This window comes from Podarcis vaucheri (genome assembly GCF_965113315.1).
Source record: "Podarcis vaucheri genome assembly, chromosome: W".
NCBI classification, from domain to species: Eukaryota; Metazoa; Chordata; class Lepidosauria; order Squamata; family Lacertidae; genus Podarcis; species Podarcis vaucheri.
In genome coordinates this window covers 31,155,841-31,175,750 of record NC_138757.1, presented here as the reverse complement: position 1 = coordinate 31,175,750, position 19,910 = coordinate 31,155,841, and the positions used below count along the sequence as shown (strand labels likewise).

Genomic DNA, 19,910 nt, shown 5'->3' with positions numbered 1-19,910 from the left:
CTCAGATCCATGTTCCCTTTCAACAACTGGCTTCCTCCTGCAGGTCAAACAGTCCCCTCAGTACAAGGACCCATTGTTTCTCCATGTGCATTTTCAGCAGCCTCCCATGTGACTGCCAGTGATATCATTTTTCCCAGCCTCAGATTTTGCCCCACCCCCGGCAGCCTAAAATTCTCATTAGCTTATATCTTCAAAGGAAATAAGACATCTCCAGCTGAGCAAGACCTCCATGTGGCTGGGGTATTCTGGGGCTTCTGTACCTTGAACTAATAATTTCTTGTTTGCATGTCCTACCCCAGCTGCTGCTCCCTGTTCAGTTCAGCTGGGGGATTAATTATGCCTTGTCATTTGATTCGTCAGGGTCTGTTCCATACATGCCGGGTGGATAAAACGACTAATTCATGTCATGTCTAACTGCTTTGAGCGAAAGGCTTCTCAGAAGCTAGGGCATGTAATAAAATACGGCAATGTACAAAAGCGGGTGGAGGGTGGACATTAAAATCAGTCCAAAGAATTCAAATGTCTGGGTGCTCAAGAAATGTTTAAATGATAGCACAGAGCTGTTGGCATAGAAAAGGTCTTCAAGAGATGCCTGAAAGTCAGCATTTCATTCCAGATCAGCCTTCTCATGGATTCAGTCACTTGTGCAGACAGCTCAACTTCTGCAACCAATGACCTCCTGCAGAGTGTAGCCATAAAAGAGAGTTTTGGGAGGACTGGAGGACAGGCTTGCAGTTCATTCAGGGCAGAAGCAATGGGAGAAGGGCCATAGCTTAGTGGTAAAGCAGCTGCTTACATTCAGAAGCTCTCCGGTTCAATCTGTTGTATCTCCAGCTAGAATGTCCTCTGTCTGAAACCCTGAAGAGTTTTTGCCATCCATTGTGGACAAGACTGAGCTAGATAGAGCCATAGTGGGACTCAGTATAAGGCAGCCTCCTATTGTCCCAGCAACAAGCCTTTGCCATGCACAGAGGACTCCTTAAAGACATGAAATAAATAAAGCTGCCCTGGAAAGGGATGCTGAAAATGAGTCAAAATTAGAAAGCCCTGGGAGAACAAAACACTCGGACACAGTACCTTTAAAGCACGGACCTGGGCCTAGGAAGCATGGGGCACCAGGTAACTGTGGCTGAGCCTTGAGAGACTGCTGTCCAAGGTGCTGAAGGGATTGAATACAAAGATGCAACTGTTAGCATGTCAAGGGGCATGATGGTGCTTTGAATGTATAAAGCAGATGCGGCCTAACTTGCACAGTTGCATAATGAACTGAATTGAGCTGGAAGAAGCAGGACTACATGGGATGTAGAATGCTGTACAGGAAATGGCTGGGGGTGGCCCACTGGGAGAGGCACATGATGCAAAAAGGGGCAGTTTCAACCCATTCATGGGAAACCGAGCTCTGAAATCCTGGAGAGCAGCTGCTGGCTGTGGCAGACCATACGGAACTAGATGGCCCAGTGGTCTCACTGGGTTTTCAAGCCAGAACACAGCTTCAGTACCCCCAGAACAAACCAAGTTTTAATTCCCCAAACTCTTACTAATCAGAGTTTCCTTTTTAAAGCGGCAGTAGTTCAAAGCATTGACTAGGGGCTTTTCAATGTTCAAAGGCACTTCGGATGCCTTGACTTGCAATCCTTATAACTGTGGGATGTAAACACAGGAGCAGTCAATGACAACATTCCTAGAGTGTACATGTTAGAACATGGAGAGGGATGTCTGTGCAGCAAGCAGGTAAACTTCCTGGGGACGGACTTCCTCCACATGTGACCAGAGGTGGGTGTGGCCTCACCTGTGCAGGTAATGACAAAAGCACAGGGCAGGCAGCCACTCTGTCTCTCTGCCATCTTCCTTCGATGAGGAAACATCTAAGGATGCTCTCTTGGCTCCCAGCCAAGAGAGGAGATAAGGTCTCTCTTGCTACACGATAGATTCTGAATGTATGTGTCAGAGCTGCTTCCAGATCCCAGCTCACAGAGGACCACGCTAGCCGGCAACACTGTACAAAAGTCTTTATTGAGTTACAGTCTCCATTTTCAAGCCGCAGCGTGCAGCTCTACGTCTTAGAAGCTAGACCGGCGAAGCTCCGTCTGAGTCTCCGCCTCTTGTACACCAACTTAATACTCTAGCCTTACTCCACCTCTTCCGTCTTTCCTTCCTTCTCTGGGTCCCTCTGCCCCCCGTGGTCTCTTCCTTCCTGGACTCTTCTGACGCTGACCCCCCGGACTCTTCTCCCTCCTTGCGGCGGACTTTAGGACCTGGCTCCCTATCCGGGCTGCTTACTGTGCCGCCTTCCTGTGCATTTGAACTTGGACCGCGCGCCCAACCTTCAACCTTCCTCTTGACCGTTTCCTCGCTTCCCGATGGAGGTGTGGCCAATCCTGACTCATGCCCTCCCGCTTGCGGCGAGCCGCCTGATCCCGATACCTGGGACCCCTCCTCCCTACTGCGCTCTGGTGGGGAAGCTGGCCCCGATTTCCAACTGCTGCTCTCTGAGTCCCCTCTGGTCCCTTCTTCCTGGGGTGTCCCCCTAGGCGCCCCCCTTGCTCTGACCACTGGCGCTCCTTTCTGTGAATCTTCCGATTCACTGCAAAGACTCAGAGATCTCGGGCCGCTGTCATCGTTCATATTTCCTTCGGATTCCTCCCCCTCGCTCTCTGTTTCCTCCCTTTCCTGTGCCTCTGCTCCTGAACCCCTGACATCCATCCCCCCTCAAAGCCCCCCCTTCCCCCCTCCCCTCCTTCAGGTGTGGGTGCTGGGTGCTCCATTGTTATGGGGGTGAGTGCCGGATACAGTTCGTTTCCCGCGGCGTACATCCAACTGGATAAGTCCGGCTCTTCCTCCTTGCGCTCGCCGACGTCGATCACCTCTGCTTCCATCTCTGTGCCGCCGTGCTCGAACCCAAGGTCCTCCCCGAACACGTCCAAGTCTGTCCCTCCCTCGGTCTCTTCTGGGTACGTTGCTCGCCCGGGACCCTCCAGCCACTTCCTGCGCCACTGCTCCTCTGGTCGATCATCCCACCAATACGAGGGTTCTGAGGCAGATCCCGAGGGTGACCCCTCCGGGGAACGTGTGCTCAGTGTCGGTTCCTCGTCCGAGTCGAACCCCTGGAACGTGCTGGCTGAAAGCGTGGGTGTGAAAAGCCAGTCGTCGAAAAACTCGGCTGGCATGGGCCTGTGTGGGAAGAGGGCATGAAACTCGTCTTTGAGCAGAGGTTCCTCCAAAGCGTAGCCCTGCACCCAGCTGTTGGCACTGGCTGGGGTGCCCTCTCTGGTGAGAAGGTATTCTACTCCCTCTTCCCCCCATCTGGAGTCTAAAATCTCTGTGACCTCGTTGATGGGCTCCCCCTCTGGCGACCCCCCCTGCGTGGTCCTTTCCCCGAGCGGGCTCGGTGCCGTCCCTGGCTCCTGAAATCTGTGAGGTGCCTTGTAGGGAGTGAGCACTGATCTATGGAATACCGGATGCATCCTGGATCCCTCCGGAAGTGTCAGCCGGAAAGCCACCGGATTGACCTGTGCCTCGACTTGGTAGGGCCCTAGCTGCTTATGCCCGAGCTTCTTCTTAGCTAACGATCTGGCCGGCACTGCTTGGGCTGCCAACCAAACCCAGTCTCCCACCTGTATTTCTTCCCCAACCCTCCTGTGTCTGTCAGCCTGCACTTTGTATGCGTGCTTAGCTAGCTCTAACTGCCTTCGAAGCTGCTCGTGGACCTCCTGCAACTCTGACGCGAATGCGTCCGCTGCCTGTGGCTCCCCCTCCCCCACCCTCTCTAATCCCGGGAAGGTTCTGGGATGCCTCCCATTGTTGGCGAAGAACGGCGTCACCCCCGTGGACACGTGCTTCGTGTTGTTGTAGGCGAACTCGGCGAGTGGCAGGTAGTCCACCCACGTTGCAGGCTGCTGATTTGCGTAACATCTCAGGTACTGCTGCATGATGGCATTGACCCGCTCCGCTTGTCCGTTGGTCTGCGGGTGTCTCGCCGACGCTAGGTTGATCTTGACGTTCAGGATGCCCATCAGCTTCTGCCAGAAGTTCGAGATGAACTGTCGCCCCCGGTCGGACAGTATGGACCGCGGCAGACCGTGAACTTTGAACACGTGATCTATGAACAGTTTGGCGGTCTGTTCCGCCGTGGCCACCTTCACACACGGAATGAAATGTGCCATTTTGGTTAACAAGTCCACTACCACTAGCACTGCTGTCTTGCCCCTCGAGCTGGGCAGATCCGTGACAAAGTCCAGGGCCACCCTCTCCCACGGTTCGAACGGAGTTTGCAGCGGTTCCAGCAATCCCGCCGGCGGTTTATGCACCGGCTTAGCCCTCTGGCAGGTGTCGCACCTCGCAACGTAGTCCGCGACTTCCCCCCGCATCTTGGGCCACCAGAAGTCTCTAGAGACTAATTCTATCGTCTTCTCTGTGCCAAAGTGCCCGGCTGTGGGTGCGTCGTGTAATTGCTGCAGTACCTTAGCGCGAAGTTCGTCTCCCGGCACGTAGATGGCCCCTTTGCGGATGAGCAACCCGTCGCGCACTTGGAACTCGTCTCTCTTCGCTGTGCCCCTGTGCACCTCTTCCATCTTTGCTCGTGCGAAGGAGTCGTCCTGCAACGCGCGACGTACAGCATCCAGGTCTACGGTTGCCGAAGCGCATGCCCACGCTTCTGGTGCGAAAATGTGCTTGGCCGCCGCTGGCGTCGCCTCCTCGAGGTATTGCGGCTTCCTGGACAGTGCATCCGCCATGACGTTGTTGTCACCTGGGACGTACTCTATCCTGAAGTCGAAGTCCGCAAAGAACTCCGCCCAACGTATGTGCCTCTGGTTCAGGAACCTCGCCGTGCGCCAGTACTCCAGATTCTTATGGTCCGTGCGGACCTGCACCGTGTGTTTGGCTCCGATCAGGAAGTGCCTCCACGCCTTGAATGCTGCATGAATGGCAAGCAACTCCCTGTCCCAGATGGTGTAGTTCTGCTCCGACTTGCTGAGCTTCCTGGAGTAGAAGGCGCACGGCCTCCAATCCCCATGCGGGTCTTGCTGCAACAGGACTGCTCCCACGGCCCTGTCTGAGGCGTCCGTTTCAACCCTCATCGGTTTGCTGGGATTTACATGCAGTAGTTGCTCTTCGGACGAGAAGAGACGCTTGAGTTTCTGAAAGGACTGCTCCGCCTGCTCCGTCCAGATGAACTTCTTCTTCTTGGAGCTGAGCGTGTCGGTAATGGCCGCCGTCTGCATCGCGAACCCCTTGATGAACTTGCGATAGAAGTTAGCAAAGCCGACAAACCGCTGGACCTCCTTCCGGTTGCGCGGGCTCTTCCAGTCCAACACTGCGCGAACCTTGGCGCTGTCCATGGCGAGCCCCTTGTCCGACAATTTGTATCCCAGGAAATCCACCTCCGTCATGTCGAACTGGCACTTCTCCAGCTTGGCGTACAGTCTATGCTCCTGTAGTCTTCGCAGAACTTCCTTGACGTCTCTGTCGTGAACCTGCTGCGATTCAGAAAATATCAGGATGTCGTCCAGGAAGCAGACACACTTCTTGTAGAGGAGCCCCGCTAACACGTGATGCATGAAAGCTTGAAAACAGTGGGAGCCATTTTGTAATCCAAATGGCATAACTCTGTATTCGTAGGTGCCCAGGGGCGTGAACATGGCCGTCTTCCACTCGTCGCCCTCCCGTATGCGAATAAGGTTGTACGCCCCTCGCAGGTCCAACTTGGTGAACACGCGTCCTTTGCGCACCGTCGCGAGGAGGTCGTCGATCTTGGCCATGGGGAAAGCCGTGGGCTTGGTTTTCGAGTTCAAAATCCTATAGTCCACCACAAGTCTTTTTTGGGGCGTGTCCTTTTTCTTCACAAAGAATACGGGACTGCCCCCCACTGCCTTGGACTCGCGGATGAACCCGCGCTCCAAATTATGATCTATGAACTCCCTGAGTTCCTGTAGTTCATCTTCAGACATGGAATACAGTTTCCCTGTCGGCAGCGTCGCCCCTGGCAGGAGGTCAATCTTGCAGTCATAGGGCCTGTGGGGAGGTAGCTTGTCCGCCTCCTTCTCGCAGAAAACCTCCAAAAATTCTGCGTACTTGTGGGGGACTGCTTGCAGCGTGCCTACTTGCAGTTGTGTCTCCTCTTCTTCCCCCTCCTGTCTGGGTAGGATGCAGTGTTCTGCACAGTAAGAGGAGCCGAAGGTTAGCTGCCGCTGGTACCAAGCCAGCGTTGGACTGTGCCTGTCCAGCCAACTCATGCCCAATACTACAGGCGTGTCCGACAGTTGGGTGACATTAAAGCTGATGACTTCCCTGTGATTTCCAATTCGCATCACCATCGGTGGCGTTTGCTTCACCACCTGCCCCCCTAGCAATTCCCTGCCATCCACCGTGACAACCTGCAGGGGCAGCGTGGCTGGCAGTAACGTTATATTGTGCCGCTCGATGAAATCCTGCCCTATAAAGTCCGCGTTGCTGCCAGAGTCAATGGTAATTGGCATGTCCATTGTGAGTCCATTGGGTAGCTGGAGCAATGCGGTGAGCTGCACTACTGGTTTGGGTGGGAGGGGGTCTGTGGGCTGCAAAATCCCTGGGGACTGCTTCACTGACTTGTCTGGCTGGGCCCCAGTGCCTCTGTTTCCAGCCAGACTCCGTCGTTTCCCTGCTGTGGTTCTCTGTGCTGAGTTGCTTCTGTTACCGTCGCGGAGGCTGCAGTGTGCTTGTGGAGCCTCTGGGGACACTCTTTCGCCATGTGCTGAGGACTGTCACAGAGGTAGCACTTCCTGTTCCCTCTAGGAGGCTTCGCTTTGACTGCTCCCGGTGCTAGGGCTCTGGTTGCTGACTGAGCCCTGGCACCTCCAACCTCCATAGGTTCCCCTCCCCCTCCTGGCGGAGGCGTGGATTGCGCACGCGCGGCATCCTTGGGAAAGAAGGAAGGCACTCTTGCTGACTCGCGTCCTCCACGCCCTTCGTCCCTGCTCCATGGACGTTCTTCTAGCCGTACCCCAATCGTCAGCGCCCTCTGAACGATCTCCTGAGTGCTCCGGGGTCTCTCCCCCCTCGCAATTTCGTCTTTTACCGCACTGTTTAACCCTTCCCAGAAAAGGTCTCTGACTGGAGCTGAATCTTTGTCCCATTCCAGGGCACTGACCAGTGCAAAAAAGCGGGAATGATACTGCCTCACTCTGGCCCTCCCTTGTTTCAGCCCATGTATCTCTTTTCTGGCGATATCAACGTCTATATTTGATAAAAAACACGCATCCATCGCTTTAATGAAGGCATCCGCACTTCGGAGCGCCGGATCCTTATCTCTCCACAGATTGCGCAGCCACGCTTTAGCGTCTCCATGCAAATGGGATAGGATAAACCCCACCTTCTCTTGCTCATCTCTAAAGTCTTTGTCCAGCAGTTGCAGCGCAAACTGCACGTCTGCTCGGAAGTTGGGGTACTGCTGTAAATTCCCATCGAAATGAGATACTAGACTGCCTCCTCTTCTCCCCAGCCCAATTCCCTCCGATTTGGGTCCCGGTTGGCCCTGCTTTGTAAGCACTTCCAACCTGACTTGGAGATCCTTGTAGGCGGCAGCTGCTTCCTCCTCCCTCTTCCTGGATGCGAGTATCTCGGCGTTTAGTTGTGTCACTGCATTTTGCAGGGCTGCTATCTGCTGTTCAGTACTCATCTCGTCCGACTTTCGTGAGCTCGCGAAGAAGCACCAATCTTCACCCCTCGCTGCGCCCACTCACGCTGCGAGGCTTTTGGTGCCAAATGAAAGGGTGTGATGGCCTGGGATTCCGATTCGGAGGATGAAACAGAGGAATCCCAGCCTGCACAGGAGTCCCCGCCTCCAGGGCCGGCTGAACTGGGGCAAGGCCTAGATGCTGAGGAGCCTGCACCTGTGGCAGTGCATCAGGAGCTGGTCCCAGGTGAAGCCCTGCTGGCCCCAGAGGGGCTTGATGACTCAGTGGCCACAGGTGAGCCTCCTCCAGGGCCCAGTAACCCTTCGGCCTCTCCTGATCTGCAGAGGCTTAGGGCAGAGAGGCGAAGGGAACTGGTTGCCCCCAGGAGGAGTGCTCGCCTTAAGGCCAGAGGAGGCGGGGCTCCTGGGGGTCGTGACCGCCCCTGACCTTAGAAGAGGATAAAAGCCCAGTCAGGCCGGTCCCAGGTTGCGGGAGCAACGTCGTTGTTGGCTACGGACCTTCCTGTGTTCTTGATCCCTGCTCAGCCTCCTGTTCCTGACTATCCGGTACACCTGTCCCCTGCTCGGCTTCCTGTTCCTGACTATCCAGTACTCCTGTCCCCTGCTCGGCCTCCTGTTCCCGACCATCCGGCGTTCCTGTTACCTGCTCAGCCTTCTGTTCCAGCGATCCTGTTCCCCGCCCGGCTCTCTGCATCGGACCTCGCCCCTCTTCGTGTGGACTCTGCTACACTCACGGTACCTTACCCCCGGGACCAGCACAGTTTGCTCCCGCCACACCCGCACTCCCCCTTCGTAGGGGTGCGTTCGGGAAGAGCCAGAGGCCATGGCTGACCAGGCGGCTGCACTGGTGACTTTGGCCCAGGAGAACCAGGCCTTGACTCACACCGTGCAGCAGCTCAGTGACGTGGTTGTGGCACTTCAGCAACGCTTGGAAGCCCTACCGGCTCCTGGGGCCGACGCCCCGGCGCCTGGCAAGTACCCAGTGGCTTTGCCTGAGAAATTTGATGGAGCCCCGGCCAGCTTTCCCATGTTCCTGGCCCAGGCCAAGCTATATATCCAGGGGCGAGCCCGGAACTTTCCTGACGACCGCACCAAGGTGCACTTTTTGATTAGTTTGTTAAAGGACCAGGCGGCTAAGTGGGCGTTGCCGCTACTCAGGCAAGACTCCCCCTTGCTGGCAGACTATACGGGGTTTTGCAATCGTTTGGAGGCCGCGTTCGGCAACCCCCAGAAAGGGAGTCAAGCCAACCGGGCGATTCGGCGTTTGAAACAGGGCAAGTCCACGGTGGCCGCATATACCACGGAGTTTCGGCTGTTGGCACAGGACTTGACCTGGAATGATTCGGCACTGCGGGACCAGTATCTCGAAGGGCTTTCGGACGAGGTACTGGATCAGTTGGCCACAATGGAACGCCCCACCACGCTAGACACTCTCATTCAACGGAGTCTACAAATAGACGACCGGTTGGAGGATCGTCGTCAGGCCCGGGGTCGCCGACACTTCCAGTTCACGGCACCAGCTCTTTCCGGCAGCCCCACGGTCACAACTGATTTAACGGAGGAGCCTATGCAGCTCGGGGCAGTGCGGCCACGCCTTTCCCCCGCAGAGAAGGCGCGGCGTCGGGAGGGAAATCTCTGTCTTTACTGTGGCGGAAGTGGACACTTCGCTCGGTCTTGCCCTGAGAAACGCCAGCCGCAGGGGAAACCGCCAACCCCAGTAGCTGATGGCCCTAGCTACCGGGGGTCCCAAACCGCGCAGAATGGGCCTGCACCAATGGACTTGCAACATCTTATGGTTTCGGTGCGTTTATACCCTCCAGGTGGGCCCTGGATCCACACCCATGCTTTGGTAGATTCAGGGGCAACCCGCTCCTATATGGACGCTGCTTTTGCCGCCCATCATCAGGTGCCACTTCGGAACAAGCCAGTACCGGTCCAGGTGGAAGCGATTGACGGACGACTTCTGTGTTCAGGTGCCGTTACTCAGGAGACCCAGCCCCTGGTCCTGTGTTTCCAGCAGCACCGGGAGTTGCGAACTTTGGACATTGCCTCTATGCCCCGCTTCCCCCTGGTGCTCGGGATGGACTGGCTGGAAGCCCACAACGTTCAGATTGACTGGGTCAAACGGACCGTGCACTTCCCAGACCCATGTTCCCATGCTCAATCTGGGACGCTGGCGGCCGCGCCCTCAGAGGAGGCAGCACCCACGCTCCCAGCTGTGTATCAGGACTACCAGGACGTGTTCGAGGAACGGGGGGCAGACCAGCTGCCGCCGCATCGGCCTTTTGACTGCGGCATAGACCTCCAACCCGGAGCGCCTTTACCAGTGAGTCGCTTATATTCTCTAACAGAGCCAGAGCGCGAGGCTTTGCAGGACTTCTTGCGCAAGAACCTGGAGCGTGGGTTCATTAGGCCTTCCACCTCGCCTACCGCGGCACCAGTGCTTTTCGTTAAGAAGAAATGTGGGGAACTCCGCCCTTGCCATGATTACCGAGCCCTGAACAAAATTACCGTCCCAGATCGGTACCCCTTGCCCCTTATCTCGGAGCTGCTGGAGCGGGTGCAAGGGGCACAGGTGTTCACCAAGCTGGACCTCCGGGGGGCCTACAACTTGATTCGGATCCGAGCTGGGGATGAGTGGAAGACAGCGTTTGGGACCCGGTACGGGCAGTTCGAATATTTGGTTATGCCGTTCGGTTTGTGCAACGCGCCTGCTGTGTTCCAACGCTACATCAACCACGTGTTTCAGGACTTGTTAGACAAGTACGTGGTGGTGTATTTGGATGACATACTGATTTACTCCCGTGACCCGGCTCGCCATGAGGGACATGTCCGGACCGTGCTGCAACGCTTGCGTGAGCACCGTTTGTACGCAAAGCTCAGCAAGTGCGAGTTCCATCAGCGGACTGTGGACTTCCTTGGTCACCGGCTCTCTCCGGATGGGGTGCAAATGGACCCGGGGAAGGTGACAGCGGTTCAAGAATGGGCGGCACCCCGGAACCGCAAGGACCTACAACGTTTCCTGGGGTTCGCCAATTACTACCGGACCTTCATCGCTGATTATGCTCATCGCACCACCCCGTTGACCCGGCTACTGCGCCCAAAGACGCCGTTTTCCTGGGACAAGGAGGCAGAGGAGGCGTTTCAGGGGTTGAAGGCCTGTTTCCAGAGGGCACCAATCTTACAACATCCTGACCCCTCTCGACCCTTTGTGGTGGAGACCGACGCCTCCAGTACGGCTCTCGGTGCCGTCTTGTCTCAACAGATTGGTCCTGAAGCGCCACTCTTACCCTGTGCCTTCTATTCCCGCCAGCTCCTACCAGCGGAGCGTAACTATACTGTGTGGGAGCGGGAACTACTGGCCATCAAGGTAGCCTTTGAGGTCTGGCGCCATCATCTTGAGGGGGCACGACATCCTGTGGAGGTGAGAACCGACCACCGGAACCTGGAGTACCTCCAGACCACCCGCAAGCTGAACCAAAGACAGATCCGGTGGGCGTTGTTCTTTTCCCGGTTCCAGTTTTGGATCCGCTACATCCCTAGCTCTCAGAATCAGAAGGCGGATGCCCTGTCCCGGAAACCTGAAGACAACGCAGACACGGTACAGCAAGCAGAACCCACCACGATCCTACCTCCGGCTGCATTCCTGGCCACCCAGGAGGCGCAGCCACTGCAGGTTCGGGTGCGGGAACAGCAGCGGGTCGACGCTTGGGCCCAGGATCGTCTCCGGGAGCTGGCTGAAGGGTCCAGCCCACAGTATCCGGGGCTGGTCCTGCATCAGGGCCTTCTGCTGCACCACGGTTGGCTGTACGTCCCGCCAGGGCCACTACGGCTGGAGGTTCTCCGGATGGCCCATGATGCCCCAGCAGCGGGGCACTTTGGACGGTATCGGACCACCCATCTGGTCAGTCGCGAATTTTGGTGGCCCCGCCTGAAGGCTGATGTGGCTCGCTACGTTGCTGGTTGTGATGTCTGTCGTCGCGCCAAGGGTCCTACCGGGCGACCCCCCCGGCCTACTTCAGCCATTGCCAGTTCCACCGCGCCCTTGGCACACGGTTTCGTTGGACTTTGTAGTGGACTTACCCTCGTCTCGTGGCTGTACCTGCCTTCTGGTTTTCTCCGACCATTTCACCAAGATGGTACACTGCGCTCCCTGTCCATCTGTACCCACAGCCAAGGAAACTGCTCAGCTGTACCTTCAGCATGTCTTCCGCCTGCATGGACTACCTGAGCGAGTGGTGTCCGACCGGGGAGTTCAGTTCACATCCCGGTTCTGGCGAGCATTACACCAGACCCTCGGGACAGAGGTCTGCCTCTCGTCAGCCTACCACCCACAGACCGATGGCCAGACGGAACGGGCGAACGCGGTGCTGGAGCAGTACCTCCGGTGTTACTGCAGCTACCAGCAGGATGACTGGGTCGACCACCTGGCGTTGGCGGAGTTCGCCTATAACAACGCGGTGAATGCGTCCACCCAGCAGACCCCGTTCCAGGCCAGTTATGGTTATCATCCACGGCTGTTTCCAGAGGTGCTGCCGGCATCCGCGGTCCCGGCAGTGACGGAGTGGCTTCAAGAGCTCCAGTCTCAGCAACAGCTTTTGGTGGAGCAACTGCACCAGGCCAAGGAAGCGTACAAAGCCCAGGCCGACCGCCACCGCCAGGTGGGGCCAGAACTTCGCGTCGGTGACCTGGTTTGGCTCTCCACTCGCCATCTCCACCCTTCTCGACCTTCGCGGAAGTTGGACGCCCGCTTCACCGGCCCGTTCCCTATCGTAGACCAAGTCTCTCCTGTGGCATTCCGTCTCCGGTTACCCGCAACCCTGAAGGTTCACCCGGTCTTCCACAGGTCCCTTTTGAGTCCGGTGGCCCCACCTGACGAGTTCCACCCGAACCGTCCCCGACCGCAGCCAGTGTTGGTTCGGGGAGAGCCTGAGTACGAGGTGGAACGCATCCTGGACTCCCGATACCGCAGGGGAAAGCTGCAGTATCTCATTGACTGGAAGGGGTACGGACCGGAGGACCATTCCTGGGAACCAGCGGCCAACGTCCACGCACCTGCCTGCCTCCGAGAGTTCCATGCGACGTACCCCAGCAAGCCGGGTCCGGACCCTCGGTTGAGGGGGGGGGCCTGGGAGGGGGGATGGTGTGATGGCCTGGGATTCCGATTCGGAGGATGAAACAGAGGAATCCCAGCCTGCACAGGAGTCCCCGCCTCCAGGGCCGGCTGAACTGGGGCAAGGCCTAGTGGCTGAGGAGCCTGCACCTGTGGCAGTGCATCAGGAGCTGGTCCCAGGTGAAGCCCTGCTGGCCCCAGAGGGGCTTGATGACTCAGTGGCCACAGGTGAGCCTCCTCCAGGGCCCAGTAACCCTTCGGCCTCTCCTGATCTGCAGAGTCTTAGGGCAGAGAGGCGAAGGGAACTGGTTGCCCCCAGGAGGAGTGCTCGCCTTAAGGCCAGAGGAGGCGGGGCTCCTGGGGGTCGGGACCGCCCCTGACCTTAGAAGAGGATAAAAGCCCAGTCAGGCCGGTCCCAGGTTGCGGGAGCAACGTCGTTGTTGGCTACGGACCTTCCTGTGTTCTTGATCCCTGCTCGGCCTCCTGTTCCTGACTATCCAGTACTCCTGTCCCCTGCTCGGCCTCCTGTTCCCGACCATCCGGCATTCCTGTTACCTGCTCAGCCTTCTGTTCCAGCGATCCTGTTCCCCGCCCGGCTCTCTGCATCGGACCTCGCCCCTCTTCGTGTGGACTCTGCTACACTCACGGTACCTTACCCCCGGGACCAGCACAAAGGGGACGGAGCTTATTGTCAGAGCTGCTTCCAGATCCCAGCTCACAGAGGACCACGCTAGCCGGCAACACTGTACAAAAGTCTTTATTGAGTTACAGTCTCCATTTTCAAGCCGCAGCACGCAGCTCTACGTCTTAGAAGCTAGACCGGCGAAGCTCCGTCTGAGTCTCCGCCTCCTGTACACCAACTTAATACTCTAGCCTTACTCCACCTCTTCCGTCTTTCCTTCCTTCTCTGGGTCCCTCTGCCCCCCGTGGTCTCTTCCTTCCTGGACTCTTCTGACGCTGACCCCCCGGACTCTTCTCCCTCCTTGCGGCGGACTTTAGGACCTGGCTCCCTATCCGGGCTGCTTACTGTGCCGCCTTCCTGTGCATTTGAACTTGGCGCGCGCACCCAACCTTCAACCTTCCTCTTGACCGTTTCCTCGCTCCCCGATGGAGGTGTGGCCAATCCTGACTCATGCCCTCCCGCTTGCGGCGAGCCGCCTGATCCCGATACCTGGGACCCCTCCTCCCTACTGCGCTCTGGTGGGGAAGCTGGCCCCGATTTCCAACTGCTGCTCTCTGAGTCCCCTCTGGTCCCTTCTTCCTGGGGTGTCCCCCTAGGCGCCCCCCTTGCTCTGACCACTGGCGCTCCTTTCTGTGAATCTTCCGATTCACTGCAAAGACTCAGAGATCTCGGGCCGCTGTCATCGCTCATATTTCCTTCGGATTCCTCCCCCTCGCTCTCTGTTTCCTCCCTTTCCTGTGCCTCTGCTCCTGAACCCCTGACAGTATGTAACCTTTTTAAGCTGTCTGCCTTCTGGGATCATATTGTGAACAGAACGTGAGTAAACTCTTTTATACTTTTATAAAGACTGTGTTGTGTCTTGTATTTTAAGAGGGAACAAAAGGGGAAATTACCAGAGTAATTATTATAGAGGTTCTAGCGAACCTGTGCACACGTTACCGTTGCAAACTTAAAGGGGAATGTCTATAAACTCTGCTGATATTTTGGGAACTTGTTAGCACAAGTTGGATAAGGATATAATTAATCAATATATCCTCTCCTGCACCCCAGAACATTCCCACAACAACAACCCTGCAGAGCAGTTCAGTGTTATCTCGAGTTGCAGAATAGCGAGGCGCGATGCCGAGGCGGACGCAGGGTGGCCCACCTAAGGAGTTCATGGTAGGGGGGCCTAATGAGGTCAAACTCCGTCTTTTGCAGCCCACTCCTGCATATTGTAATAAACAAAAATCTACCCTTATTCCCTTATGGGAAACACAAGAGCCCTTCTAGAGTCCTTTGTAGGTTCTCCATCGGTCGGAGAAAATAACAGAGGACAAGCAGAGAAGATTGAGAAGCAAAGCAGCTAGTAAGCCTGATCTTTATTGAACTGTTGCAACAGGGTGCTCCCCCCACAGGCAGGAGAAGGAGGAGGACTCCGAACAAAGATGTGCCTGCCCTTATATAGACATTTTAAATTGCCCGCCTTGGAGTCCAAGACCACCCCCAGAAACATCATACCTACATCACAGAAGGGGTGTAGCTCAAGACCACCCCCCAGATACATCGTTGGCTTTCATTGAGTTCTGTGGACACAGTAAAAAAAAGCTGCCATCTGGTTTCTCTCGGGATGTTCGGATTGTTGAACACACATTTGCTCTCCACCGTAACAATGTCTCTCAGCATACCACTTTATTTCCCCCCAGATAGGTGGCTAATATTCACTTGTAGGAAGATGTGCTTATTTAGATTACAACATTGCAGTGGGAGCAAAAGCCACCGTTCTTCTCTCAAGAGGGTCAGTCGAGTTTCTGTTGTTACGGAAAAATCCAGGTGGGAGGCTGCTCAGAGCCCTTGGTTCCCTGCGGAACAAAGAAGGAGTCCAGCCACCAACCGGAGCAAATAGCGGAGACCAAGGTTTATCGCGCAACAGGTTCAGAGAGGAATTGAACCCCGAGAACGGGGTGACAAGGACTTTTAAAAGTTCCTATCTTATCCCAGCAGACAGTTCGCTAAACATCACCACTCCATCAGAAAAGGGGAGGGTTATACATGATTAACATAGGAGGAATGTGTTGGGGTAACATGCAAATACAGGATATGTCTTGGAAGTACATTCTAAGCACCTACAGCAAGAGGACAATAGAACTTTGGTTTGCATAGTCTGCCGCCTGGGTAAGTCCAGAGGAGAGCTTTTGCCCAGCAATTGTCACCTACGGGTAAAGTACCTTCCTGTGAGTACGTGACATCCCGCTTGGGGAATTCTGGCGGGGACTGAGGGGTTTCCAAGTCCTTGGCCAACGAAGCAGACTGGGGGTGGAATGAAGAAAATCGGTGAAACCAGTGATTTTCTATGAATTTCCAAGTGTTTTTAGGCTTTTTAAATACAGACGGTTATTTTCGGAAGTTGCCTGGCCTGACATTGCTACATTTTATCTAGCTGGATCATAAAGAATGGGTGCTTTTGAATTCTGGTGCTGGAGGAGTCTCTTGAGAGTCCCATGGGCTGCAAGAAGATCAAACCTCTCCATTCTGAAGGAAATCAGCCCTGAGTGCTCACTGGAAGGACAGATCCTGAAGCTGAGGCTCCAAGACTTTGGCCACCTCATGAGAAGAGAAGACTCCCTGGAAAAGACCCTGATGTTGGGAAAGATGGAGGGCACAAGGACAAGGGGACGACAGAGGACGAGATGGTGGGACAGTGTTCTCGAAGCTACCAGCATGAGTTTGAGCAAAGTGCGGGAGGCAGTGGAAGACAGGAGGGCCTGGCGTGCTCTGGTCCAGGGGGTCACGCAGAGTCAGAAACGACTAAACGACTAAACAACATCTAGTTTGATTGGATTAACAGGGTAACGAGGTTTCGATTGACTCAGTCCGTTGTTCTCGCAGCGGGAGCTGTCATCACTTTGTCAGCGCTCAGTGGAGCGTGCAAAGCAGCCGGAGCTGAGCTGCCTCTGCAGAGCCACGGCATTGCTGCGATTGGCTGAAGGGCTACATTCAACGCCATCTGATTGACTAGAGTCCATCCTCATGCAAATACATTTTTCATTCATCAAATACATCAATCGTGTATAGCATCGGGATACGGGGTCAGAAATGGCGTTTTCTTCTCGGGGTTTTGGACTTTTGTGTGGTGCTTGGTGCAACGTTGTGACGGGGCGAGGGGAGCCCTAGTGTGGCAGGGTTCCCTTGAGATCATCGCCTCGGGCTCTACGTCTCTTACTCGGGAGTAAGACTTCGTTCATATGCCCCCCCTCCATTCCGTAACACTCTTCATATGGACTTCATGGAGTGTGCACTCTCACAGGGTCTGCTTCCAGAAACTACTATTGCAGATGTAGATATTTTGACAGAAATGGTTTACAAATATGCACGATGGCAAGCAGGCAGACAGTAAGAGTTACAAAGCAACCTTGGTCCTGCCTAGCCTGGAAGCTGTTTCCAACTAGTGAACTAGAAACCTTTCAGCAACCTTTACAACCATCTACGAACCCCGAAGTTCGTAGGATTCTCTTATTTCAGCTGTGTCTTGGCTCTGTGCTCGCAAGTGTTCTAGTGACTTTCAGGTAACTTGGAAAGCATGGTAATGATGTCTTGGTTCTGAAGAATGATATTTCCCCCAGTCTGACTTAGTTATCCTGGTGATGATTCAGCTAGATGTTGTACACGCTGACCATATTCCAGAAGGGGTTTGTTGTCTTGGCCTTGCTTTGGCTTACTGAGATCTGTCTTCTCCCTATAGGTGCTCATTCTAAAATGGATAACTGTAACGTTTGACTTCATTGATCAGAAGGAAAATATGAATGCTCTCTATGGTTTCTTCTTCCGCTTCTTACAATATGAGAAATTGGTAAGATAAAAAGGAATGCGTTATTTTTTTTAAAATAATATTTATTAAGGCTTTTTTTAAAAAAACACACATAAAATTATAAAGTACAATTCACACAACTAACAATTTATAAAGAAATAAAGAAAGACATAAAAGCAAAAGAATGATTAGGTATAGGTAAAAAGAAAAACAAACATAAGAAGTTTAAAGTTTAAAGTTGATTCCATCCTTCAATCTCCTTTATCTCATCACCTTAGTTCTTTGACCCCCTCACACCTCCCCTTTTGTATTCCCATTTAAAAAGTCCTTTCGGCAAATCCTTACCCTCTGTCCTTTTTCATAACTCTACTTCATCACCTATTCTAAATATATATTTCTAAAAATTAACAATCTATGCTTACATACACACACAAAAAAAAAACTTTTAACCAATACCACTTATTTTCCCTCCAACGTCTCTTTAACTTTCCTTAATTTTACAGTGTTTCTGCAAATAATCTTTAAATTTCTTCCAATCTTCTTCCACCGACTCTTCTCCCTGGTCACGGATTCTGTTAGTCATTTCTGCCAGTTCCATGTAGTCCCTCACCTTCATTTGCCATTCTTCCAGAGTGGGTAAATCTTGTGTCTTCCAATACTTTGCGATGAGTATTCTTGCTGCTGTTGTTGCATACATAAAAAAAGTTCTGTCCTTCTTTGGCACCAATTGGCCAACGATGCCCAGGAGAAAGGCCTCTGGTTTCTTCAGGAAGGTATATTTAAATACCTTTTTCAATTCATTATATATCATTTCCCACAAAGCCTTAATCCTAGGGCACGTCCACCAAAGGTGAAAGAATGTACCTTCAGTTTCCTTACATTTCCAACATTTATTATCGGGCAAATGATAGATTTTTGCAAGCTTGACTGGTGTCATGTACCACCTGTATACCATTTTCATAATATTCATGCTGTAAAATTCATACCTGTGGTCCATAACTGTTCCCAGTCAGCAAACATAATATTATGTCCAATGTCCTGTGCCCATTTAATCATAGCAGATTTAACCGTCTCGTCTTGAGCATTCCATTTTAACAGCAAGTTATACATTCTTGAAAGTATCTTAATTTCAGGATCTAACAGTTCTGTTTCCAACTTTGATTTTTCCACCTGGAAGCCATTTTTTTTTATCCAAATTATAAACCTCTCTTATTTGATAATAATGAAGCCAATCTCGCACTCTGTCTTTTAATTTCTCAAAACTCTGCAATTTCAATTTGTCTCCTTCTTGCTCCAAAATCTCCCAATATTTTGGCCACCTGGCCTCCATATTGAGTTTTTTTTTTGAGCTTTTGCCTCCATCGGTGACAACCACCTCGGGGTTTTATTATCAAGTAAGTCTTTATATCGTGTCCAGACATTAAACAATGCTTTCCTGACAATATGATTTTTAAATGCCTTATGAGCTTTAACCTTGTCGTACCACAAGTATGCATGCCATCCAAAAACATTATTAAAACCTTCTAGATCCAAAATGTCTGTGTTCTCAAGAAGCAGCCAGTCCTTCAACCAGCAGAAAGCTGCTGATTCATAATAAAGTTTAAGGTCTGGCAGGGCAAATCCCCCCTCTTTCTTTAGCATCAGTTAATATTTTAAACTTTATTCTGGGTTTCTTGCTCTGCCAGACGAATTTAGAAATGTCACTCTGCCATTTCTTGAAACATTCCATCTTGTCTATTATTTGTAATGATTGAAACAGAAATAACATTCTTGGCAATACATTCATCTTAATAACTGCAATTCGACCCAACAAGGAAAGCTTCAAATTTGACCATATTTCTAGATCCCTTTTAACATCTGACCAACACTTTTCATAATTGTCCTTAAATAAGTTCCCATTTTTAGATGTCATATTAATCCCCAGGTATTTCACCTTCTTGACCACTGTTAAACCTGTCTCATTCTGAAACCTCTCTCTTTCATTCATTGTTAAGTTTCTCTCAAGCACTTTGGTTTTTAGCTTATTCAACTTAAATCCTGCCACCTGACCAAACTCTTGGATCAATTCTAATACTCTTTTGGTACTAGATTCTGGCTCCTGTAATGTCAAAACTAGATCATCTGCAAAAGCTTTCAATTTGTATTGTTTAGCTCCGACCATTATACCTTTAATCTGATGGTCCCTTCTGATCATGTTTAACAGAACCTCCAGGACGGAGATAAAAAGTAAAGGGGAAATTGGGCAGCCTTGTCGTGTCCCTTCCTCTATCTTAAATTCCTCTGTTACCACATTGTTAACTATTAGTTTAGCCTTTTGCTCTGAATAAATTACACTTATACCATTTTCGAACCCTTGACCAACCCCCATCCCCTGAAGGCTTTTCTTCATAAAACTCCAAGAAATATTATCAAAGGCTTTCTTGGCATCCACAAAAATTAAAACTGCTTTTGTGTTGATTTCCTCTTGCAACTTCTCCAATATATTAATTATATTCCTCGTGTTATCAGACAAATGTCTGCCTGGGAGAAAGCCAGCTTGATCTTTATGTATCACTTCCTTTAGAACTTTTTCTAACCTCTTGGCCAAAATGTCAGCAAAAATTTTGTAATCCACATTTAAGAGAGATATGGGTCGATAGTTCTTAAGTTGTGTCTT

The 19,910-nt window shown here is 52.7% G+C and overlaps 1 protein-coding gene and 1 pseudogene across 2 annotated transcripts in view; one reads left to right on the top strand and one right to left on the bottom strand.

Moving 5' to 3' along the window:
- LOC309523269 (uncharacterized protein) overlaps positions 1 to 19,910 on the bottom strand; it is a gene marked incomplete at its 3' end in the record, with an annotated part of 695,477 nt that overhangs the window by 418,304 nt on the left and 257,263 nt on the right. The gene's annotated exons all lie outside the window — the stretch shown is intronic.
- The window catches only part of LOC309523282 (inositol polyphosphate 5-phosphatase OCRL-like), a 40,656-nt pseudogene continuing 35,332 nt past the window's right edge, over positions 14,587 to 19,910 (top strand). The window contains exon 1 of the transcript in view: positions 14,587 to 14,628. The product of the transcript in view is annotated as an inositol polyphosphate 5-phosphatase OCRL-like (transcript). The remainder of the gene's footprint in view (positions 14,629 to 19,910) is intronic.